This window comes from Tupaia chinensis, unplaced genomic scaffold (assembly GCF_000334495.1).
Source record: "Tupaia chinensis unplaced genomic scaffold, TupChi_1.0 Scaffold000231_2, whole genome shotgun sequence".
Lineage (NCBI taxonomy): Eukaryota > Metazoa > Chordata > Mammalia > Scandentia > Tupaiidae > Tupaia > Tupaia belangeri.
This window is the reverse complement of record NW_006159707.1, coordinates 1,898,173-1,924,195: the sequence shown is the minus strand read 5'-3', so window position 1 is coordinate 1,924,195 and position 26,023 is coordinate 1,898,173. Positions and strand designations below refer to the sequence as shown.

Genomic DNA, 26,023 nt, shown 5'->3' with positions numbered 1-26,023 from the left:
TCCCTCCTAGAATCTCCTTCCTACCTATCCAATAAAAACTGGTTGCCCTCTAGGCCTACAACAAAGCTTTTTTTTCTTTTTTTTTCAATTGCGAGAGAGAGAAGCACTTCCCAATGGGGTGTGGTCACACCACAATCCCTTTTCTATTTTTTTCCTATCATCAGGATTTGGGACCCACACACATACAAACAGGCTGGCATGTTTTTCAAGGCACCAGAACTGGGACTTAAACAGCAGTCGGTCATGGGGGCTCTAGTTCCCTATCCACAGCACTTAATTGCTGAACTGTGGGGCTGGCTCCACAAAGCTCTGAAAAATTGTGCTTTCAGTGTTTGTTTGTTTTTTTAAGATTTACTTAATTTTATTTATTCATTCATTAATTTGATGAGAGAGAGAGAGAAAGTGAGAAAGCAAGCTATCAGGTCCAGGACTCGAACCATGGTCAACCATGTGGGAGTATGGAGCATCTTAGCCACTATGCCACCTGCTGGTCCCCTGGTGTTTCTAAGAAATCTTTGCCTAACCCAAATTTACAAAAGTCGCTCTTATATTTTCTTCTAAAGTTTTCGTAACTTTAGGTTTTACACTTAGATCTGAGTAATTTTTTTAAAGAATTATTTTATTTATTTTTATTTGACTAGAGAGGGACAGAGTGAGAGAGAGAGAGGGAAAGTGAGAAAGCAAGCCACCGGGCCTGGAACTCCAACCACAGTAAACCATGTGGGAGTCCAACACCCTTAACCTGCATGCCACCTGCCAGCCCCAAACTGAGTCATTTTTAGTACAGTTTTATTAAGACATAGTTTACATACTATAAGATTCACCTTCTTTAATGTGTACTATTGGGGCCAGCAGATGGCATACTGGTTACATCACTGGGCTCCCACAGGGCTGACTGTGGCTTGAGTCCCAGACTCGGTAGCTTGAAACTCGTGCCGGACGCATGTATGTGCACGCCCAAGATCCCAGAGGAGAACGGAGAAGGGGTTGTGGCATGGCCATCCTCCATGGTGGGTGATATTTCTCTTTCCTTCAACCTGTCTCTGTCTTTCTCTCTGTAAAGTGCATGTGCCCTAAAGCAAAAGAACCTTTTTTTTAAGTGTACTATTTAGTGATTTAAATATATTCACAGAGTTGTGCTCCCATCACCACTATCTAACTTTAGAACACTATCTTCACTTCCCATTTCTTCTTCACTTCAGCTCCTGACAACCACAATTCTTTGTTTCTATGGGTTTGCCTATTCTGGCCATTCAATGGAATCATATAATGTGTGGCTTTTGTGTCCAGCATCTTTCACTTAGCATAATATTTTCAAGGTTCACTGTAGCATGTATTATCACTTAATTCTTTTCAATGACTGAATAATTCATTGTATGGGCAATACCATATTTTGTTGATAAGTCAGTTGATGAGCTTTTGGATGGTTTCTACTTTTAGACTATTATGAACAATGTTACTGTGGACATTTTATGTGCAAATTTTTATTTGGACTCATATTTTCAATTCTCAACTTTAAGTAGAATTGTGAGGTCATATTCCAAACTGTTTTATAAAGCAGTTGTACCATTTTATATTTTCCCATCAGTATATGAGAGTTGTAATTTCTTTACACTCTCTCCAATACTAGTTATTATTTATTTTTTTAGTATAGCCATATTAGTAAGTGTAAAGTGGTATCTCATGTTTTTAATTGCATTTCCCTAGTGAATGTTGAATTTGATGAGAGAGAGAGAGAAAGTGAGAAAGCAAGCTATCAGGTCCAGGACTCGAACCATGGTCAACCATGTGGGAGTATGGAGCATCTTAGCCACTATGCCACCTGCTGGTCCCCTGGTGTTTCTAAGAAATCTTTGCCTAACCCAAATTTACAAAAGTCGCTCTTATATTTTCTTCTAAAGTTTTCGTAACTTTAGGTTTTACACTTAGATCTGAGTAATTTTTTTAAAGAATTATTTTATTTATTTTTATTTGACTAGAGAGGGACAGAGTGAGAGAGAGAGAGGGAAAGTGAGAAAGCAAGCCACCGGGCCTGGAACTCCAACCACAGTAAACCATGTGGGAGTCCAACACCCTTAACCTGCATGCCACCTGCCAGCCCCAAACTGAGTCATTTTTAGTACAGTTTTATTAAGACATAGTTTACATACTATAAGATTCACCTTCTTTAATGTGTACTATTGGGGCCAGCAGATGGCATACTGGTTACATCACTGGGCTCCCACAGGGCTGACTGTGGCTTGAGTCCCAGACTCGGTAGCTTGAAACTCGTGCCGGACGCATGTATGTGCACGCCCAAGATCCCAGAGGAGAACGGAGAAGGGGTTGTGGCATGGCCATCCTCCATGGTGGGTGATATTTCTCTTTCCTTCAACCTGTCTCTGTCTTTCTCTCTGTAAAGTGCATGTGCCCTAAAGCAAAAGAACCTTTTTTTTAAGTGTACTATTTAGTGATTTAAATATATTCACAGAGTTGTGCTCCCATCACCACTATCTAACTTTAGAACACTATCTTCACTTCCCATTTCTTCTTCACTTCAGCTCCTGACAACCACAATTCTTTGTTTCTATGGGTTTGCCTATTCTGGCCATTCAATGGAATCATATAATGTGTGGCTTTTGTGTCCAGCATCTTTCACTTAGCATAATATTTTCAAGGTTCACTGTAGCATGTATTATCACTTAATTCTTTTCAATGACTGAATAATTCATTGTATGGGCAATACCATATTTTGTTGATAAGTCAGTTGATGAGCTTTTGGATGGTTTCTACTTTTAGACTATTATGAACAATGTTACTGTGGACATTTTATGTGCAAATTTTTATTTGGACTCATATTTTCAATTCTCAACTTTAAGTAGAATTGTGAGGTCATATTCCAAACTGTTTTATAAAGCAGTTGTACCATTTTATATTTTCCCATCAGTATATGAGAGTTGTAATTTCTTTACACTCTCTCCAATACTAGTTATTATTTATTTTTTTAGTATAGCCATATTAGTAAGTGTAAAGTGGTATCTCATGTTTTTAATTGCATTTCCCTAGTGAATGTTGATATTGAGTATCCTTTCATATGCTAATCAGTGACTTGCATATCATTTTTTAAGAAATGTCTAATCAAATCCTCTGTTCATTTTTTTTTTAATTCTTCCTTTATTATTATTTTAAAATTTGCTATAGGACATGTGGACTCACCAGAGAGACAGAGAAAGAGAAAGAGAGGGAAAGAAAGAAAGCCATCAGGTCGGGAACTGGAACTTCAGTCTGCCATATGAGAGTCCAACGACTTCACCATCACATCACCTGCTACCCCTCCTATCCATTTTTAAATTAGATTATTTCTCTTTTAATTTTAATTGCTTGCACTAAGGGTGCATGCACTAAACTAACAGAGACAGAGAAAGAGAGAGAGAGACAGCACCTCCTTCAATGCAGTGTGGTTACAGTACAATTTCTTCATTTCTCCATTCTGTTGGAATTTGGAGCACACATACCTGGCATGTTTTTGCCACCAGAGCCAGGACTCAAACCACAGTATTGCTATTTTAATTTTAAGTCTTAAAATCCATATACACAGGATTTCCATTTATTTAGATCTTTATTTTCTCAGCAATGTTTCATAGTTCTCAGTGTACAAGTTTTATGCATCACTGTCTAAGCTTTTTCCTAAGTGTTTGATGCGATAATAAATTGAATGACCTTCATAACTTTTGGTTAATTAGTACTGATTATTACTAGGAGCCAGCAGGTGGTATAGTAGTTAAGGTTCTGGACTTTCATGTGGTTGACAATGGTTCGAGTCCCATATCTGGCAGCTTGAAACACACTGGGCACGTGTGCGTGCATGCCCTAAATCCTGAAAGAAGGGATTGTGGTGTGGCCATCCTCCCAGGGGGTGATTTCTCACTTTCCGTCTATTTCTCTGGCAAGCACACACACCCTATAGCAAAAATCTTCCCCCCAAAATCCTGATTATTACTAAGGTATAGAAATACAATCAATTGTATATATTGATCTTCTATCATTATGTATTGATCTGCAAGCTTACTGAACTTGCTTGTTATGTCTGAAAGGTTTCTTGTGGATTTATTGGGATTTCTGTAAATACAGTTATGTCATCTAAAAATAGTGATAACTGTGCTTTTTAGTTTCTAATCTGGATGCTTTTTTTTCTTCCTTGCCTTTTTTCTGGTCAAAACCCCCAGTATAATACTATGTAGGGGGAGAAAACAGAAGTTCTTGTCTTGTTCTTGATTTGAAAGGAAAAGCATTTAATCTTTTCAGGTTAAAGAGCATTAAGTTTTCATGAATAAATTTTATCAGGTTGAGGAAGTTTTCTTCTATTCAAGGTTTATTGAGTGTTTTTTTAATTTATTTACATTTTTAATACATTCAATTACATTATTTAGCTTACAACGTGATCATTTCAATATATGAACATTTCTTCCCGGTCTAGTTGATCAAAATATAGCATCATTACCTCCCTGTCTCAACCATGCTGTCTTCATATAAGTACTTATTTATCTACTTAATTCCATTTGTTGTTATTATTTTTTAATTTGACCAGAGAGAGACATGGAGAGAGAGAGAATGGGAAAGGGAGAAAGCAAGTCACCAGGTCCAGGACTCAACCATGGTCAGCCATGTGGGGATCCAGTGCCTTTAACCACCATGCCACCTATTGGTAGGAAACTTCTCTCTGGAGTTTCCTTTGTTGAAAAGACCTTAGTTTCAATTTCAATTTCTTTAATAAATATTAACTATTCAGAGTATCTATTTTTGAATGATATTTAATACTTTGTCTTTCCAGGAATTTGTCCATTTCATCTAAGTTATAACATTTGCTGGCATTGAAGGGCCAGCAGTGGCATAGTGGTTAGGGTGCTGGATTCCTACATGTTCAACCACGGTTCAAGTTTCAGAACCGATAGCTTGCTTTCTCACATTCCCCCTCTCTTTCTGTCTCTCTCTGGTAAACACATGTACCTTATAGCAAACTTAAAAAAAGAAAGAAAGAAAGAATTTTTAAAAATTATTGGCATAAAGTTGCTCATAATAATCCCTGACTTTCCTCTTTAATATTTATAAAAATCTGGGATAATAACTTCTCTCTCATTCTTGAAATCAATAATTTATGTCTTTTTTTCTTCCTGGTCAGTACAGCTAGAGATTTATGGATTTTATTGATCTGAAAATATCAACTTTTGATTTAATTGATTTTTCTGTATTTTTCATTAGTACTATTTAGTATTGATTTATTTGCTGTAGGGTACATGTGCTCTCTATAGAGAGGAAGAGAGAAAAAGTGAGAAAGCACCCTCAGGGGAATGACCACACCACAATCCTTTCTTTTCCATTTTCCTCTTGGGATTTTGGACACACACACACACACACACACACACACACACACACAGGTGCCTGGAGTGTTTTTCAAGTCATCAGATCCCAAATTCAAATCATAGAGTCAGCCATGAGGGCTCCAATCACCTTAACCATTATGATACCTGGCCCAATTTTTATGTATTTTTCAATTTTCTTTTTAATTGATTTTTGTTCTTATTTTTTAAGTTGGTTTCTTTTTCTTCTTTGTATATTTTTCCTCTTTTCTTTCTCTTGTTTCGTAAGATAGTAAGTGTAGTTATCGAGTTAAGATCTTTTTCTCCTTTTTATTTATTTATTTTTTAGTTGCTAGAAAGTACAAGTGCTCACCAGAAACAAAAACAAGCTCAGTGTTTGAATGAAATGTTTAGACCATTTACATTTAATGTGATTATTGATACGGATAGTCCTGCTTTCTTTGGAATATTTTTATTGTTCCATTTCCTCTACTTTATTGGTTTATAGCTATGACTCCTGATTATGTTAGTTTACTAGTTGCTTTAGGGCTTACAGTATACATTTTTACTGATGACAGTCCAGTTTCAAGTAATATTATTCCACTACACGTGTAGTTAGTGTAATAATTGTAGTTTCCTCTCTCGGCCACCTCGCGAGCAGACCCACTGCCATGGGCTGCGTGACCCATGCGCAGAGGAAAGGTGTTGGCTCCATGTTCCGCGCGCACATGAAGCCCTGCAAGGGCTCCGCGTGGTGGACTTCGCTGAGCAGCACGGCTACATCAAGGGCATCGTAAAGGACATCATCAATGACCCGAGCAACAGCTCGTCCCTCACCAAATGGCCTTCCGGGACCCGTACAGGTTTCAGAAGTGGACCGAGCTGTTCATCGCCACCGAGGGCATCCACAAGGACGGACCAGTTCGTGTACTGCGGCAAGAAGGCGCAGCTCAACAGGGGCAGTGTCCTACCCGTGGGCACCATCCTGGAGGTACGATTGCTGCTTGGAAGAGAAGCCTGGGGACCGCGCAAGCCAGCCCAGGCCTCCGGAAACTATGTTACCGTCATCTCCCACAACCCGGAGACCAAGACCCAAGTGAAGCTGCCCTCGGGCTCCACGAAGGTCATCTCCTCCGCCAACAGAGCTGTGGTCGGTGTGCAGGCTGGAGGTGGGGGGATTGACAAACCTATCCCGAAGGTTGGCGGTGCCTATCTAAAATAAGACAGAGGAACTGTTGGCCACGTGTGCGGGCTGTGGCTATGAGTCAGTGGGACTCCCTTTGGAGGTGGCGACCATCATTACATCCGCAAACTTGCCTCTCCCATCTCCTGGCTGCCAAGTGGGTTTCATCACTACCTGCCAGACCAGGAGTCTCTGGGGAGCCAAGACCATTCAGAAGAAAGAAAACTAGGCTGGGAGCTCAGTAAAGTTTGTCCTTTTGTCACTAAAAAAAGAAGGAAAACAAAACAAAAAACAATCTAAGAGCCTATTTCCAATTATCCCCTTTGGTCTTAGTCTTTATGTTATTTTTGTCATACCTTTCACTTTGTATTATAAACTTCACAACAATTATTATTTTTGCTTTAAACATGATTTCTTTAACTTTTCAGAGGTTTTTGCCTTAGGGTACATGTACTTGCCAGTGAGAGAGAGAGAGAAAAAGTGAAAAAAATCACGTACAACCCCTCCCCAAGGGAATGGTCATGCCAAAATCCTTTCTCCTTTATTCTCCTCCTGGGATCTTGGGGTCACACACATGCACACCTGGTGTGAATTTCAAGCCACTGGGGCCAGGACTCAAACCACAGTTGGCCATGTAGGAGCCTAGCAACCTAACCGTTACACACTCTGCTAACCTCTAAACATGATTTTAAGATTTTTCAAAAGTTTATCCTGGGGCCAACAGGTGACATGGTTATTAAAGCACTGGATTCCCACCTAGCAAACTGAGGTTCAAGTACCGGACTTGACGGCTTGAAAATCACACCAGGTGTGTGCGTGCATGCCCAAAATCCTGAGAGGAGAATGGAAGAGAAGTGATTGCAGCATGGCCATCCCCCATGGGGGAGGGTGATTTCTCACTTTCTGTCTATAGTTGTCTCTCTCCAGCAAGTAAACGCACCCTATAGCAAAAACCTAGAAACAACAACGAAAAAGTTTGTCCATTTATTTCTTCCGTGAGTGAGAGAACAGACAGACAGACACCTGCAACAGGGCCCCTATACCTTTTGGCTATTGAGAATAATGCTGCCATGAATACCCATGTATAAGTTTTTGTGTACATTATGTACTCTTCCCCTTAGTAAATACGTAAAATTAGAATGACTGGGCCAAATGGTAATTATATGTTTAACTTTAAGAAACTGCCAGGCTATTTTTCAAAGTAATATTGCATTCTCACTAGAAGTGTATGAGGGTTCCAATTTCTTTACCACCTTGCCAGTGCTTAGTATTATCTGTCCTTATTGATTGATTCTGTTTGTTACAGGGTGCATGTGGTCACCAGAGAGACAGAGAGACAGAAAACAAGAAATCACCCCCCCCCCAGGGGTTATGGCCACACTGCAATCTCTTCTTCTCCTTTTGCCTCTTGGGATTTGGGGCATGAACACACATGCACCAGGCATGAGTTTTAAACTGCCAGCTCTGAGACTCAAACTGTGGTCAACTATGTGGGAGTCCAACAACGTAATCATTACATATCTGCTGGTCCTTCATGATTTTATTATGACCATCCTAGTGGGTGTGAAGTGACCCTTTTAACATTTTCTTTTTGTCATTAGATTTAAACAATTTGGTTGTAGTATTCTTTGATGTACTTGCTTATTTCTTGTGCTTGGTATTTGTTTAGCTTTTTGAATCTTTTATGTCTAGTTTCCATCTGTTTGGAGACATTTCAGCTATAATTGATTGAAATATTTTTTCCAGGGGGCTGGCAGGTGACATAGTGGCTAAAGGCCCTGGATTCCCACATGACCTACAGCGGTTCAAGTCTGGACCTGGCAGCTTGCTTTCTCATTTTCCCTTTCTGTCTCTCTCTGGCCAAATTTTAAAAAATGATAATAACAAATGGAATTAAATAAATACACTTTTTAAAAAAATCTATTTTCTCCATGGCATGGTGGTTAAGGGGCTGGATCCCACATGGCTGACTGCAGTTTGAGTCCCAGACCCAGTGACTTGAAAAACATGCCTGGTGTAAGTGTGTGTATGCCCAGAATCCCTAGAGAAGAATGGATTACAGCATGGCCATTCCCCTAGGGGATGATTTCTCACTTTCCCTCTCTTTCTGTCTCTCTCCAGCAAGTGCATGAGCCTTATGGCAAAAATCTAAAACCAAGATAAAGCAAAATTCTCCATCCTTCTTCTTTCAGTGCCTTTACGCATATATTAGTCCACTTGAAAGTTGTCCCAGAGTTCTCTCTGGAGTTCACTCTCTGTACCCTTCCCTGCAAACTCTAGCTTCCTGGCTGGACCTCCCTAAACTCCCAGCTTTGTCTCTTCAGCCCAGAGCAACTGTCAGCTTTGGTCTGAGTTTCACCTCTCTACAAGGCAGCTTAGAAACTTTCTCCAGAACATAATGTGGGGAAACCTTAGACTTACCTCATTTGTTTCCCTTCTCTTACAGACATTGACCTTTGTTATCTGATTCCCAATGTCTTAAAAACTGTTGCCTGGGACCAGCAGTTAGCGTAATGGCTATGTCGTTGAACTCCCATGTAGCCGAAGATGGTTTAAGTCCCAGATCTGGTGACTTAAACTCAAGATAAGTGATGTATATAGTGATTGAATGTATAAAAGAAATTAAAATAAAATAAAATATATTTAAATTCTTTAATTAAAATAAATAAAATAAATAATTATTACTGTTGATTCTTATGTTTAAAAATAAAATAAAATAAATGGAACACGTTCCTTGAATACAATAAAAAGTTGTACTTATGCCAAAAAATTAAATTAAATGTTACATGTAACTTTTTTTTTTTTTGGAGAGGTTTTTGCTATAGGGCGCGTGCGCTCACCAGACAGAGAGAGACATAGAGACAGAAAGCAGAAATCAACCCCCAGGGGGGATGGCCATGCAGCAATCCCTTATCCTTCATTCTCCTCTTGGGATCTTGGGCACGCACACACACGCGTCCCGCATGAGTTTTAAGCCACCGGGTCCAGGACGCGAACCGCGGTCGACTATGTGGGAGTCCAGCGACATAGCCATTACTCTAACTGCTGGTTCCCCATGTAACTTTTCAAAAATAGTTTCCATCCAATTGTTTTATTATATGAATTTTACAGAGGTCTAATTCTGTTCTTTCTTCTGTCTACTAGTGCTTTTTAATTTATAACATGTTTTATAATTTTGGATTATAAACTCATCTGCAATGGGAGCCTAACCTGTAGTAATTCTGAGAGGGTGAGATTTGGTGACTTTACTTCTAGATCGGTTTTATGTTTGCTTCTCTGAGGCCCCTCTCTGTGTTATTTCTTATTTTTTGGTATTCTTAGGTCATAAAAGTAGAGTGTATTGAAACACCAAAGCTACTTGAGAAAAGACCTTATTATTGATTCTCACGGGCGTCTTTTTTTTCTTGATCTATAATTCGGGTCAAGACACACAAGCTTCCATTTTTCTCAGCGCTTAAAGATCCCACCATGTATTTTTTAAATTTTATTTATTTAATTCCACTTGTTATTATTTTTTAATTTGACCAGAGAGAGACAGAGACAGAGAGAAAGAGAAAGCAAGTCACCAGGTCTGGAACTCGAACCACAATTGACCATGTGAGAATCCAGTGCCTTTAACCTCCATGCATGCCACTTGCTGACCCTTCACCATGTATTAATTGAGGTTCTCAAGAGAAACAGAATCTTTAAGATTTTTTTTTAAGAGAGATTTTTCCATAGGGTGTGTGTGCTCACTGGAGAGGCAGAGACAGAGAGACAGAAAGCAAGAAACCAACCCCTCGAAAGGCTGGTCACACCACAATCCCTTCTCCTGCATTCTCTTCTTGGGATTTTGGGCATGTGCGTACATGTGCCTGCCATGAGTGTTAAGTCGCTAGGTCTGGGACTTATTCTGAGGTTGATTATGTAGGAATCCAGCAATGCAACCATTATACCATCTGCTGGTCCCTAGAATCAGTAAGATACAGAGATAGATAGATAGATAGATAGATAGATAGATAGATAGATAGATAGATAGATAGATGATAGATAGATGATAGATAGATACAGAAAAATTGGCTCATGAAATTATGGAGGCTGAGAATCCCATGATCTGCCGTCGGCAAACTGGAGACTCAGGTAAACTGGTAAAATTTGATCTGAGGTTGAAGGTGTGAGGGCCAGGGGAGCCAAGGGTTGGAGAAAATGAGATGAAAATCTCAGCTCAAGCAGGCAGGAAGGAAAAGGGAGGAATTCCTGCTTCCTTCAGCCTTTGTTCTGTGGAGGCCCTGAGCAGATTAGATGTTGCTCACCAACATTAGAGAAGGCAATGTACTTTTCTAGGTTTGCCAACCAAAATGTTCATCTTACCTGGAAAGACCCTCGCAGACAGACCTAGAAATATTTAACCCCAGCACCTCATGGCTAATCTAACTGATACCTAAAATTAGCTATCACATACCATTCCCTGAGGATACAGAACTTTAAAGGTGCTACATTAATGTGGAAGTTTTAGCCCCAAACACAACACTCTCTACTTGCTGGGAGTCACATCCTAGCCCTTCAAGGCTGCCATATTTCCACTGAGCTCTAAATCCCTAAGGTGGACACATGTGCTTAGTCTCTGGTTTTCTGGATTTTCATTCTTCTTCTTCTTCTTCTTCTTCTTCTTCTTCTTCTTCTTCTTCTTCTTCTTCTTTTTAGAACTTAGCTATGTAGTTTTTCTAAATGTCTGTTTTATTTATTTATATTTATTTTTTGGAGAAGTTTTTGCTATAGGGCACGTGTGCTCACCAGAAAGACTGAGAAAAACAGACAGAAAGCAAGAAATCACTCCCCAGGGGATGGATACACCACAGTACCTTCTCTTTCATTCATCTCTCGGGATCTTGGGGACACATGCACACGAGCCTGGCATGAGTTTAAGCCACCAGGTCTGGGACTGGAACCATGGTCGACTACATGGGAGTCCAGTGGCGTAGCCATTACACCATCTGTTGGTCCCCATTTATTTATTTTTAAGAGAGTTTTTTTGTTTGTTTGTTTTGTTTTTTGCTATAGGGTGCATGTGCTTGCAGGGGACAGACAGAAAGTGAGAAATTACTCCCTGGAAGGATGGCCACACCACAATCCTTTCTCCTCTGTTCTCTCAAGATCTTGGGCATGCATATTTGCACATGCACCTGGCGTGAGTTTCAAGCATCTGGGTCCAGGACTCGAACCACTGACAGCCATGTGGGAGTCCAGGAACATAACTATTATGCCATCTGCTGGTTCCCGAAAGTCTGTTTTATTTTATCCAGAACATCTCTATGATTACTTGGTTCTCTGTATTGTCAGAAACAGAATTTTCCTATTTATTTCTTAATTTACTGTCATCAGACTTTCATCTCCACAACTTGACTGATGCTAGCCTTCTAGAGCCACTAATGACCAGGTGGCAACTGCTAAATTCCATGGGTGCTGGAGTTAGAATGTATTCCAGCCACACGTGATTAAACACCTGACTGAAGGAGCCTTAAATCCTAAAGATGCTTGATTTTTCTAAAAGAGGTGGTCGCAGGATCAGTTTTGCAACTCAAATCCATCAGAGACTCTTTTTTTTAAAAAGTCTTATTTCTTCCATGAGCAAGAGAAAAGGGGAGAGACAGACAGAGTGATAGCATCCTCAACAGGGCTCTCATGCCACAGTCCATTCCCAGCTTCAGCCAGCTGCAGGTTGTGGGCCTGTGCATACCCAGCATGTTCACAGGGATCTCTGGACATGAATCCAGAATCTTCCCATATAAGCCAGTCCTACAGAATGTTGTATTACCACTGTGCCACTGCCTGGCTCCCAAGGACGTTATTATTATTATTATTATTTTTGTCCTTCCCTCTCTGCTCTTCCCAGTCTATCAACGATGGTTTTCAGCTCATTGTCACATAATGGCTACTTTTCATGACTACATCAAAGTGGCAAAAACTAACAAGTAAGAAAAGAACTTTTGAGGCCAGCAGGTGGCATGGTGGTTGAGGCACTAGACTCCCACATGGCCAACTGTAGATTGAGTCCCGGACCTGGCATCTTGCTTTCTCACTTTCCCTTTCTCTTTTTCTCTGGCCAAATTAAAAGAAAAATAAAATAATAAAATTAGAATAAAATAAATACTGGGGTTGGCAGTTGTGGTGGTGGTTACGGTCCTGGACTCGAACATAGCCGACCATGATTCAAGTCCTGGATATGGAGGCTTGCTTTCTCACTTCTCCTCTCTCACTCTCTCTTTCTCTGGTACAATTAATAATAGGAGTAATAAATAAAGTTGAATAGACAATTCTTTTTAAAAAATAGATAAATACTTTTTAAAAAAGAGAAAAAAAATTTCCCTCATAGGTATGTTGCTCATCAAGTAAGAAACCTCTCCAGATGCTCCATACAGATGCCCTTCCGCCCCGTTAGCAAGAACCTGTCAGACGCCTAATTCTGGAGCAATACTGGGCAAAGGGAGAATAAATGAAGTCATCTCTAGGGGCTGTTGGAACAATAGTGGGGCTCTGTTGACAAGGAGTATGAGTTGTGGAAAGGCATAAGGTCCTTGCCCTTGAGGTGCACATTCACATTTTCTGGGAAAGACAACAGAAATGCAGATAGTCATAGCAAATGAAAGGTCTTCGTCACACAGATCAGGTGTGCAAAAATACTAGGTCGTCGGGAAAGTCGTGACATATTTTTCTATGCAAAAATGTGCCATGACTTTCCCAATATAAATCTTCTATTTGTCCACACCCAATCCTGGTTTCTACCTTAAGCACTCTTTCTGTCTCCTGAAACTTAATGGATCATGCCCACATTAAACTCAGTCTGGGGTAAGCAGCCTACTTCCTGTGTGTGTCAGATTCCTTCTCTGTTCTTACAGAATGGGGTGGGATGGAACAAATCTTTAGGTTTGGAAAAGGCTCTTTCCTCGCAGAGGCATTTACACAGCTGCCCATCTGGTCTTAAAGCGCAATCCTTCTTTGCTCAAACAGGCCCCCCACAAATTGCAAAGTGACCGCAAATCACACTATTTCCTGAGAAAATCGGCTTACTTATTTGTTTATTCGGGTGAGCATCAGAGACTAGCGTGAAGCTCTAGGGGAAAGGACAATGACAGGAGACAAATCCTTAATTTGGCTTAGTGTAATTCTGACAGAAAGAAAATCACCCGGGCAACTACATTGATTTGTGAGTGACTAGGTTAAGTTTTCGATATTGGGCAGAATGGTGATGGGGGGTAGAGGACAGGAGGTCGAAGTGAAGTCTGGGAGTGGACAAATGGAAGGCTTACACGGTCGCACACCTGAGTTCGTGTGACTCCGAAATTTGCATCCACCACATCTGTTTGCCTTTCTGTTGCCTCTAACCAGATGACATGCACCTCAAGGACAGGTTCTCATTATGCATTGCATTAACATCCCGTCCTCCTTGTCACCTTTCTCAGTGCCCAGCACAAAGACCTGCCGCATGATAGAGGTTCTGCGCTCATGTTTGTTTAATAAGAGATGGAGTGAATGAAACCAGGAGCAACGGAGGCTACTACAATGGCAGGAACCGAGCCCAGCAGATTTTTAAACCAAAAGTATTTACTAATTAAGAGGAGAAATGTCGAAATGCACACAGGGGAGAGAGGGCGGGGTGGGGGCGGTATGAGATCACATCCAGATCTACCCTGACTGAGTAAAAAGGAGACAGCCTAATCGGAGAGCCAGACGGGGCCCCACCTGACTCCTACTGCAGCTGGTTGAGGGGGATGGTGAGGGAGGACCGGAGGTTCAGCTGGAGCAGGCTTCTCGCTCCTGCAGCTCCACAATCTCCCCACCTCCGCCCCTACTCCCACTGCTTGGAGGAAGCTTGGGAGCTGTGGGGAGGGGAGACAGCCGAGCTGGGCTTTCCAGAACGAGGCAGGATGGTGTGAGCTCAAACGCCCTGCAATTGCTGGAGCAACGGTGGCGACACTTGAGTTATTCACAAAGGCTGGAATTCAAATGAGGCTGGCACTGCTCCAAGTCGCAGTAGCTTAGGAGGCGAGAGAAAGGCGTATTAACTATTCATCAAGATCTTAGCGTTGCATGGGCTCTGAGGGCTGTCCATCTGCATCCCCCTCTCTGCCACTGATGGGGGGGGCTTCTCCAGGAGCACTTTATCTGTCAGTCTGGGGGGTGGGGGTGGGGGGCTGAAGTTAGGCAGACTGGTCTCATCACATGATGGGGGACCTGTATCATGTGATGGCTCCGGTGATGTTGGAGGCAGCATGTGACTCCCAGGGCTACGTGGGCTCAAAAACAATTTAAATACAAAAACACAAGCAGGTTCCCCTCCTCTCCTTTGCCTTTTGGTCTGGCTCTCCCTACCTTTGGGTTAGTGCCCGACTGAATGGAAAACTCGTCTCTCACAGTCACTTACTGTGAGTGCTGGGTACCTGGAGACCAGGCCCCTTTGCTGGGGCCCCAGGAGCCGTGCCTCATCCCTTTGCAGCCCACTGACTTCCAGCCTGGTAAGTTACTGAACTCTTGGAGCAATTAACGGTGAAGCTGTCCTCAACTGCTCATTAGAAAGCACAGGGCACCCTGGTTGGGCATGTTGGAAGGGAAGTGCCTGCTGGCTCTGGGGAGTTGCAGTTCTGGTGTTTGGGTGGGGGTGCCAAGCAGAGACAGCCTTCCTGGGGAGCTGTCTGCGCTAGTTCTGCTGGGGTGGAAGGAGCTTCTCCCTCTCTGTCCTTCCTCTTTCTCAACCTGCCTTTTTCCCAATCTCGCCTCAGTCCCTCACCTTCTCCCTCTTCAACACCTCTTGTTCTCTCTTTTTGTTCGCCCCCCTTTTCTGTTTCTCTCTCCCACCGCTTTTCTAAGGAGTCCCTCTCACCTTGCTTCATGATTTTTTAAAAAGATATCTAGATTGTATGTTCTTCCTGTCCAGCACTCAAAGGACCGGCTGCTAAGGACTTGGTGATTGAAAATATAACTGTTCCTTCTAAACAAAAATTGTTTTACACTCAGTGTAGATTGCCCAGCTCCCGTTGTGTGTACGTGTGAACGCGTATGTGTTCAGAGAGATGGATACCGTTCTCAGGGACATCAGAACTGTTTCTGAGGAGATGGTTGGTGGTTCTAGATCCCAGCTCAGGGGGTCATCGAATGACAGGAGGTTCAGTTATGGCAGACACTCCCTGACCCCCAAAATCTTTCTATCTAGAGGAGAAATCAGGGCTTAAACCAGGAGTCAGAATCCAGTTCTGGATGTTTAGGGGCTTGCTCAGGAGTCCCAAGGCTTCTCATAGAGCTCGGTCAGAGTTTTAGACCACACCTTTGCAGAATGAGGCTGAGTGTTGGCTGAGAAACTAGCCCTGGGGAAGCTGAGTGTACATTCAATCATGGCAGTGTCTGCAGCCACAGAGGAAGGACACCATAGCTGTGTCGGAAGCTTCTGGCTTACTGTTATCCAGGCGTGCTAATACAACTGTTCCGCAGGAAACAGGTAACAGTGCCAGAGCACGATCCTCTCAACAACTGAGCCACAGGGTGCTATGGAGATGGGAAGTTAGGTCACTTGCATAAGGTCACCGAAGTCATAAATGATAGAGGTAGGATTTGAGTCCAGATGGTTAACCATTATGGTCAACTGCCTCAAAACACACCTATCCAACAGTTACTACGTGACAGGTACCAAGCAAGTTTTAGAACCACATTTTGAGCAAAACAGAGACTTTCTGTTCTCTTGGAGTGTACAGTTCGGTGACGAAGGCAGCTATTGAATCATGAGACAATATATTATTTCAAATGGGGATATTTGCTTAAAAGGAAAATAATTAGGATACTACATGAATATGTGTATCACTAAAGTCAGGTTTTAGCTGGCAGTAGGGGGCAAATGTGGGGGGAGAGTTGGCCAGGGGAGGCCTCTCTGATGACGTAATAGTAAGCTGGGAGGGGGGCCAGCAGATGGTATAGCAGTTATGTCGCTGGACTCTCACATGGCCAACCATGGTTAGAGTCCTGAACTCGGTGGCTTGAAAATATGTGGGACGCGTGTGGGTGCATGCCCTAGGTCCCAGGAGGAGAGTGGTGAAAGGATTATGGCATGGCCATCCCCCCTGGGGGTTGATTTTTCACTTTCCCTCTCACTGTCTCTGTTTCTTTCTGGCGAGCACATGGGACCTATTGCAAAAACCTCTTAAATAAAAGAAAAGTAAGGTGGGATCTTAGAGAGCAGGAAAAGCCAAAGCAGGCAAAGAATTCCAGACAGAGGAAATAGCTTGTGTGAAGGGCCTGAGGTGGAACAGGGCTGGTAATCAATGAGCAACCATTAAAGCATTTTAAGTAGGGAGTCAACAGAATTGGATTTGCAATAGGAGAACAACTTCCTCAAGAGGTGTATCAGTTTTTGTTGTATGACCACCACCTCAAAACATGGTAACTTAAAACAACAATCATTTCTAGTTTATTATTCTGCACATTGGCAATTGCAGCTGGGATCCTCTGGGCAGTACTTTTGTTTTTGCCTGGGTTTGCGCATGGAACTAGTCATTTGGCAGGCAAGGCAGTTGGTTGTTCTTCCACGGCCTCATGCAGGTGTCCACTGATTGGCAGAGGCGGTTGAAATGGACTGGGCCATGTGGCTCCCCATACCCACCAGGCCAGCGCAGCCTCCTTCCTATGACAGCTGGGTTCCAAAAGCAACAAGAGAGGGGAAGCCTCAATACACGTGGGCTTTTCCAGCACCTGCTAGCATTGTGTTCTCCAGTGCCCTTTTGACCTAGACAAGTTAGAGAGTCAAACCCAGGTTTGTGGGGTGGAGAAATATACCCCTTGATGGGCGGAACTACAAAATGCTGTGTCTGTCTTCTTCTGGATTACTAGGTGAATTCAAGAAGATAAGATGGATATTGCTTCCCATTAATATGGGGCGGGACTGAAAACCAAGAGGAAATTGGAAGCCAGTTTAATGGTTTGAAATAACCTTTGACCTGATCACATGTCAGACTGTTTTCTGCTTAGAATAAGCGGGGGTCTGGGCATCTGTTTTGGACGTGGATCAGGAGGGTGTCTAGAATAAAATGGCTGTGGTGTAGTAAGGTCTCCTCTTCTCATGGGATTATTTGGGAATGACTCAGAGCTCGTGGAAATTTTGAGATTGAAAGTGTAATAGAATTTGGGCCATACAGAACTCAGTGTGCTTAAGTGTTCTAGACAAGGCTATGGCATGTACTCTGAGGGGCCCAGCCCAACAGCACAGTGGTTAAGCACCGTGTGCAGGAAGCTGGGGCCCACACGGTCAACCACAGCTTAAGAAACATGCCTAGCACGTGTGCGTGTGCGTCCAGGGTCCTGACAGGAAGGAATAGTGGAGCAAAGGATTGCAGCATGATTATGCCCCACTAGGGGGTGTTTTTCCCTCTCCCTTTTTCCTCCTTCCTTTCTCTCTGGCAAGCACACGTACCCTCTGGCAATAAAATTTCTTTTAATTAATTTTTTTTTATAAAAACCCTGAGGCAAGAAGTATGTGGCTTGTTTGGAAATTAGAAGGGAAGCAGTTTAGTCAAATGTAATTGCGGTGGAAATGGAAAGGGAATGAATAGATTAGAAAAGCGTTTAAAAGGTGGAAACAAATCTTGCTGTTGGATTACATACAGGAGTTGGAGGAAAGGGAAAAATTGAAGAAGGTTTTTCAGTTGGTGATGCTGTTTGCTAAGGTGGAAAGACTCAGAAAGGAGCATGATATTTCAGGTGGGGAGGACAAGAAGAAATCAAGTATTCCCTGTTAAACACACTATATTTGAGTTCCATGTGAGGTAACTAAGAATATCTATAATAGACAATAGGATACACTCAGAGAAGCTAATACTTGATAGGTAAATTTGAAGGCTAGAGGTCACATAGAGTGTGTCAAGAGAGAAACAGAAGGGCCACATGAAACTTCTGGCTGCTCCACCATTTAGCCATCAGATAAAGGAAGCACCTATGAAAGAGGGTATTGGAAAAGGAGTAAGGAAATCAGAATGTACTCTTGTGAAGCAGACCAGAGAAAATTTCAGGAAGGAGCACGAGCTCGATCAGGGCACACGTTGCTGCAATGTTGAATCAGTTATCTGGGAGAGGGGAAATGGGCATGCTAACATAAGCAAGAGGGCTGCTGGGCAAAGCAGAGAGCTTACTGATACCAGGGAGCATTTATGGAAGGTTGTGCAACCCTCTCCAGTATGTTCGAGTGCTTGAGTGAAAGCACCGGGGATGGTGGGGTGCAGTGCAGTGCAGCTAGGAAAATTCCACAGAGAGAAAAGGACAAGAGGTGAAGGGGCTTACAAGGGTATGATCATAAAGGTGAGTCACGGAGTCGAAGTTGGACCAGAATTGGGGTGGAAGGAAAGCAAGAGTGATGAGGAGTAAGCGGGGTCAGTGGGAAAAAAGTTATGATGGGGTGAGGAGCTACATTCTTGGGAGCAATGTGGCGTTCACATTGCCTGAGCCCATGAGCTGCACCAGCATCACCTGAAGATGTAGAGCTGCAGATTACCAGGCTCCGCCTGAGATCTGGGTCCTCTGCATTTTAACAAGACCTTCAAGTAATTAGTATGCACATTAAATTTTGAGAGGTACTTGGGCATGATGGCTATGTCGCTGGACTCCCACGTAGTTGACTGTGATTTGAGTCCCGGACCCGGTGGCTTAAACTCATGTCGGGCATGTGTATGTGTGTGCCCAAGATCCCAAGAGGAGAATGGAGGAGAAGGGATTGCAGCATGGCCATCCCCCCTGGGGGGTGATTTCTTGCTTTCTGTCTCTCTGTCTCCCTCTGCCTTTCTGGTGAACGCACGTGCCCTATAGCAAAAACCTCTCAAAAAAAAATATTTTTGAGAGGTACTGACCTAGTCTTTTTTTTTTTTTTTGGAGAGGTTTTCGCTATAGGGTGCGTGCGCTCGCCAGACAGACAGACAGAGACATAAAGACAGAAAGCAAGAAATCACCCCCCAGGGGGGATGGCCATGCTGCAATCCCTTCTCCTCCATTCTCCTCTCGGGATCTTGGGCACGCACACACACACGTCCGGCGTGAGTTTTACGCCATCAGGTCCAGGACGTGAACTGCGGTCATCTACGTGGGAGTCCAACAACATAGCCATTAAGCTAACTGCTGGTTCCCGCTGACCTAGTCTTGTAAAGAGAAAGTGGTGCTATTTCTGGGCAAGGTGAGAAGACAATGAACCCTCCATTTGCCCATTATATCTAAATCTTCTAATTTACTTTTATGAAGTTACTCATGGTATTTTATAGTTTTTCAATATGTGGGCCTCATAGTGATGTCACTTTATCCTAATTTTTTTCTTTTTCTTCTTTGCCAGAGAATGCATGCTCTCACCAGTGTGAGAGAGAAAAAGAGGGAGAGTGAGAAAATACTGCCACGTGGGGGCCAGCAAGTGGTGGTTAAGGTGCTGGACACTCCCATATGGCCAACTCCCATGTGGCTCGCGTCCCAGACCTGGTGGCTTGCTTTCTCACGTTCTCTCTCTCTCTCTCTGGTCCAATTAAAATAGATGAAAGAATAAACAAAATTAAAATAAATAATTTTTTTAAAAAAAGAAAGTACCACTACAATGGGGCATGGTCACACTGTAATTCCTTCTCCCCCATTTCTCCATCCTGTAGAGATTATGATAATACACACATACATGTGCCTGGCATGTTTTTCAAGCCACCAGAACCAGACTCGAACTATGCAGTTGGGCACGTGGGATCCAGTTCTCTTAATCACTAGGTCATGGGGCTGGCTGGTATCTTAATTTTTTATTGATCAGTTTTTACCAGGGATTTATCAGATTCTCTTTCTTTCTTCTTTCTTTCTTTCTTTCTTTCTTTCTTTCTTTCTTTCTTTCTTTCTTTCTTTCTTTCTTTCTTTCTTTTTTAGAGGTTTTTTGGTTTAGGTGTACGCACTAGCCAGAGAGACAGACAGAGACAGTGAGAAGGTAAGTGAGAAATCACCCCCAGGGAGAATGGCCAGGCCACAATCTCTTCTCCTCCATTTTTCTCCTGGGATCTTGGGCACCCACACACACACACACCTATTGTGATTTTTTTTTTTTTTTGGAGAGGTTTTTGCTATAGGGCACGTGTGCTTGCCAGAAAGAGAGACACAGAGAGACAGAAAGTGAGAAATCACCCCCCAGGGGGATGGCCACACCACAATCCCTTCTCTTCCATTCCCCTTTATGGATCTTGGGCATGCATGCACACGCACCTGGCATGAGTTTAAGCCACTGGGTTCAGGATTCAAACCACTGTCGACTACATGGGAGTCCAGCGACATAGCTATTATGCCAACTGCTGGTCCCCATTGTGATTCTGAAGCTACCTGGTCCGGGACTCGAGCTGCAGTCAGCCATATGGGAGCCCAGTGATGTAACTGCAATGCCATCTGTTGGTCCTAGATTTATCAAGTTTTTAAAAATTATTTTCAGGACCAGCAGAAGGTGTAATGGATAGTAGACTGCTGCTCAAGTCCTGGACCTAGAGGTTTAAAACTCACACCAGGCATGTGTGTATGCATGCCCAAAATCCTGAGAGTAGAATGCAACTGCATCATGGCCATTTCTCCTGAGAGGTGATTTCTCACATTCTGTCTCTCTGGCAAGCGCACATGCCTTATAGCAAAAATCTCTCTAAAAAAATTTTTTTCCCAAAGAACCAAATCTTAGCTTTGTTAATCTTCTTTGTTATATATGTGCTTTTTACTTTATTAATTTATTAGCTTTATTATTTTTTCCTTCTAATTCTTTTGAGCTTAATTCGCTATGCTATTTTAAAACCTCTTGATGTGGGTACTTAGGTCATTGATTCTTTCGGCCTTTCTTCTTTTCTGATATATGGACTTAAGGCTACACGTTTCTCTCAGCATGGTTGTAGCTGGATCTCATAGTTTGACATGTAATATTTTCAGTATTACTCATTTTACAACATTAAATAATTTCCACTAGAAAAAAATATTTAAAATGCATTGCTTAACTCATACATATTATGAGAGACTAGTTTTCTTTTTCTTACTAATCTCTATCTTCATTTGGCTATAGTCAGAAAACACACCCCGTATAGTTTCATTCTTTGACATTCATTGAGATATTCTTTCTGAACTAGCATATGGTTAGTTTGGACGAATTTTTCATGTGTGCTTGGAAAAGATTGCATATTCTATAACCATTGATATAGAGTTTTACATATGTTAGGCCAAATTTGTTAATCATATTGTACAGGTCTTTTAAATCTTTCTTGATCTTTTCTGTGTGTTTGTTTATCTTCTCAGTAATAGAAATGTGCTAAAATCTTTAACTGTACTTGTTAAATTTGTTTATTAGCCCTCTGAGAATTTAATTTAGGGATTCTTAAACTTTTAATTCTGTGGAGCCCCTACGTAGGCTCATTCAATCAATGTATCCCTCCTTAGCATAAAGCATCTAAGTGCAGATCCAGGCACAGTGGCATACATCTGTAATCCCAGGTACTTGGGAGGCTAGGCAGGAAGATCACAAATTTGAGACCAGCCTGGCAATAAAACAAAGATCTGTCTCAAAAAATAAACAAACAAACAAGCAAACGAAAACAAAATTTGGGGCCAGCAGGTGACATGGCAGTTAAGGCACTGCATTCCCACATGATCGACCACCGTTCAAGTCCTGGACCTGGTGGCTTGAAAATCAAGCCAGATGCATGTGCGTGTGTGCCCAAACTCCTAAGAGGAGAATGGAGAAGGGACTGTGGTGTGGCCATACCCCCTGGGGAGTGATTTCTCACTTTCCCTCTTTCTCTGTCTCTTTCTGGCAAGCACATGCACCCCATGGCAAGCTAACAAACAAACAAAAGCATATAAATGTAAAGAGTACATGGGATTATAAAGGAAATATACTTCAATGCAATACATTCATCAAAATGTTTGAAAAAAATTAGTAATGTAATAGTATATATAGTTTCTCATTCCTGTGGCTTTAAAGTAGCTTAAGTATGAATGCTGCAACTGGAATGTGATATGAAAATATCTATGATTTCTATTGGCCATCACTCACAGATACTTCTGATACTACTATGATCTGTCGCCTACTTTCATAATTGAAGGACATGATCAATTTTATGTAATTAAAGCTGTAATTTTTTTTTTTCTCATCCAAGTTCATGGACCCCTGAGTTATACCCAGGAACATTGATTTAAAACCTCTATTGTGGGACCAGCAGATGGCGTAATGGTTATGTCGCTGGACTCCCACATAGTTGACTACGATTTGAGTCCCAGACCTGCTGGCTTAAAACTCACACCAGGTGTATGTGCATGTGTGTCTAAGATCCCGGGAGGAGAATGGAGGAGAAGAAATTGCAGTGTGGCCATCTCCCCTGGGGGGTGATTTCTCACTTTCTGTCTCTGTTTCTCTGGCAAGTGCACACACATCTCTGTAAAAATCTCACTAAAAAACAAACAGGCAAAAAGAACCTCTATTGTAATCTAGTGAAAGACTGAAAACAGTCAAAGCTAGGTTTCTGTTTCTGTGACAATTTGTTTTCCTTCCTTATTAATCCAGAAAAAGGCTAAATTCAAGGAAGGCAGAGATGCATAGAAGCAACTTAGCTGTCGAGCCCTGAACCTGCTGGCACCAAGTGCAATCGCTGGACTTAGGACACAGTTCTCAGCTTTGGAGACCTGGAGGCCAGACTGTGTTGGTGCCCTGAGAAGCTCAGGAGTGTAAATTCACTCTAACTTAAATCATCAGCTACTGAGCTACAAACCAAATTGTTATGTATTAATCTAGAGTGAGAAATACACATTTATTTCTGTAGAACCCGGTTTTTTGTGCCAGCTAGTAGCTCATTCTCTTAGTAATATGTTAAAACATATGCACAAATAAACAGATGAAAAAGAAGGTTGTTTGCTGAGAATGGAATCAAAGCAAAAAAAGTAAAGACAGTTTAATAATCTTAATGCAGGACCAGCAGTTGGTGTAATGGCTATGTCGCTAGATTCCCATGTAGTCAACCGTGATTCAAGTACTGGACCCAGTGGCTTAAACTCACGTTGGGCGTGTGTGTGTGCGCACACCCAAGATCTCAAGATGAGAGTGGAGGAGAAAAGATTGCAGCATGGCCATCGCCCATGGTGGGGGGTGATTTCTTGCTCTCTATCTCTCTCTGTCTTTCTGGCAAGTGCAGGCACCCTATAGAAAAAACTTCTCCAAATAAAAAAAATAATAATAGTCATAATGGCGGGGCTTGCAGATGGCGTGGTTGTTAAGGGCACTGGACTCCCATATGGCTGACCGCAGTTATAGTCCCAGACCTGGTAGCTTGTTTTCTCACTTTCTCTCAATCTGTCCCTCACTGGTCAAATTAAAAAATAAAATATAAAGTTAAATAATTCTCTAAAATTTTTTTAATGGCTTGTGTGATCAAGAAATATCTTTTATTTGAATTATTTATATAAAGACATATACAACATTTACTGTGTCTTAGGTACATTACAGCTAGAAATGTAGGCGCTCCCTGTAACAGCTGTATAATAGGCAGCTATATACCCATCAGACAGATGAGGGTACTGCGGCATGGTGAGACTGCATAACTTACCCAGAGTCAAGAGCCGAGTAAGTGGTAGAGTCAGGATTTGGACTGAGTGTCTGGTCTGAGAGTCTGAATCTCCTCACTATGGTGCATTGCCTCTCCTCACTTCTTCAGGTATGGCTGCTGAGAAAATGAAACTACTCATGTCCAAGGACGAGGAGGACATCCTATCCTATAGACAGTTCTGGAGATCTGCTGAAGGCATTTAATTTTTAAAATGCTTTTCTAAGACTCAGATTGAGCTTCCATGGGTTAGGGGTAATTACAGAACACATGCAACGAGCACTCTGGATGTGCCAGCCACTAAGCTATCTTACCTAGCTGTCTATTCTATTTTCTAGAACAGTGCCTTACTCCTAGTAGGCCCTTCATAACTGTGTGTTGAGTAAATGTTAAATGACTCCAAGGCCCACAACTTGAGGATGTAAGTATAATTATGATTTCCCATGTTACTGGTGAAGCAACTGAGGCACCAAGTGATTAAATAACTTGCCCAGTGAGGGTTACATAGACAACAGTAGGGTAGATATGGGGAGAGGGGCTTCAAAATGTTTGTGGAAAAATGGAATTGAAGTGTAAATCTAGTTTGCCCCCCCCCAAAAAAATAAATGAAATCCATGCATAGTTTTTTCATAGTAAACATTTTCCATAAACTTTTTGAAAACTCCTGGGTCAGCAGGTGGTATGGAGGTTAAGGTGCTAGATCCCACATGGCTAAACCCATAGTTCGAGTCCTGGACCCAGGACTGAGAGCGTGTGTATGTGTGTGTGTCCACAGTCCTAAGAGACAAATGGAGGAGAATGGACTTTGCTGTGGCCATCCCCACTGGGGGCTGACTTTTCACTTTCTCAAGTGCACATACCCTAGAGCAAAAATTTAAAAAAAAACAAAAACAAACAAAAAAACCACCTTTTTATAAGACTCCTCTTATGTCCCAACAGATATACAACATAATCCATTGGGATGAGGAAGAAAATGACTATACTATTAATTAATATTAATAAACATCAATTAATATTTCTCTCTTTTTTTAATTTTAGAGATTTTTGCTATAGAGCACATGTGCTTGCCAGAAAGACAGAAAGCAAGAAATCATCCCCGAGGGGAATGGCCATGCCACAACCCCTCCTCCTCCATTCTCCTCTTGAGATTTTGGACATACACATGCTTGGCATGTGTTTCAAGCCTCCAGGTTTCTGTTTCTGTGACAATTTGTTTTCCTTCCTTATTAATCCAGAAAAAGGCTAAATTCAAGGAAGGCAGAGATGCATAGAAGCAACTTAGCTGTCGAGCCCTGAACCTGCTGGCACCAAGTGCAATCGCTGGACTTAGGACACAGTTCTCAGCTTTGGAGACCTGGAGGCCAGACTGTGTTGGTGCCCTGAGAAGCTCAGGAGTGTAAATTCACTCTAACTTAAATCATCAGCTACTGAGCTACAAACCAAATTGTTATGTATTAATCTAGAGTGAGAAATACACATTTATTTCTGTAGAACCCGGTTTTTTGTGCCAGCTAGTAGCTCATTCTCTTAGTAATATGTTAAAACCTCTGCACAAATAAACAGATGAAAAAGAAGGTTGTTTGCTGAGAATGGAATCAAAGCAAAAAAAGTAAAGACAGTTTAATAATCTTAATGCAGGACCAGCAGTTGGTGTAATGGCTATGTCGCTAGATTCCCATGTAGTCAACCGTGATTCAAGTACTGGACCCAGTGGCTTAAACTCACGTTGGGCGTGTGTGTGTGCGCACACCCAAGATCTCAAGATGAGAGTGGAGGAGAAAAGATTGCAGAATGGCCATCGCCCATGGTGGGGGGTGATTTCTTGCTCTCTATCTCTCTCTGTCTTTCTGGCAAGTGCAGGCACCCTATAGAAAAAACTTCTCCAAATAAAAAAAATAATAATAGTCATAATGGCGGGGCGTGGA

General features: G+C 42.1%; 1 pseudogene; it reads left to right on the top strand.

Moving 5' to 3' along the window:
• The first annotated feature begins 6,007 nt into the window (after positions 1-6,007).
• LOC102468010 (60S ribosomal protein L8 pseudogene) overlaps positions 6,008-26,023 on the top strand; it is a 26,109-nt pseudogene continuing 6,093 nt past the window's right edge.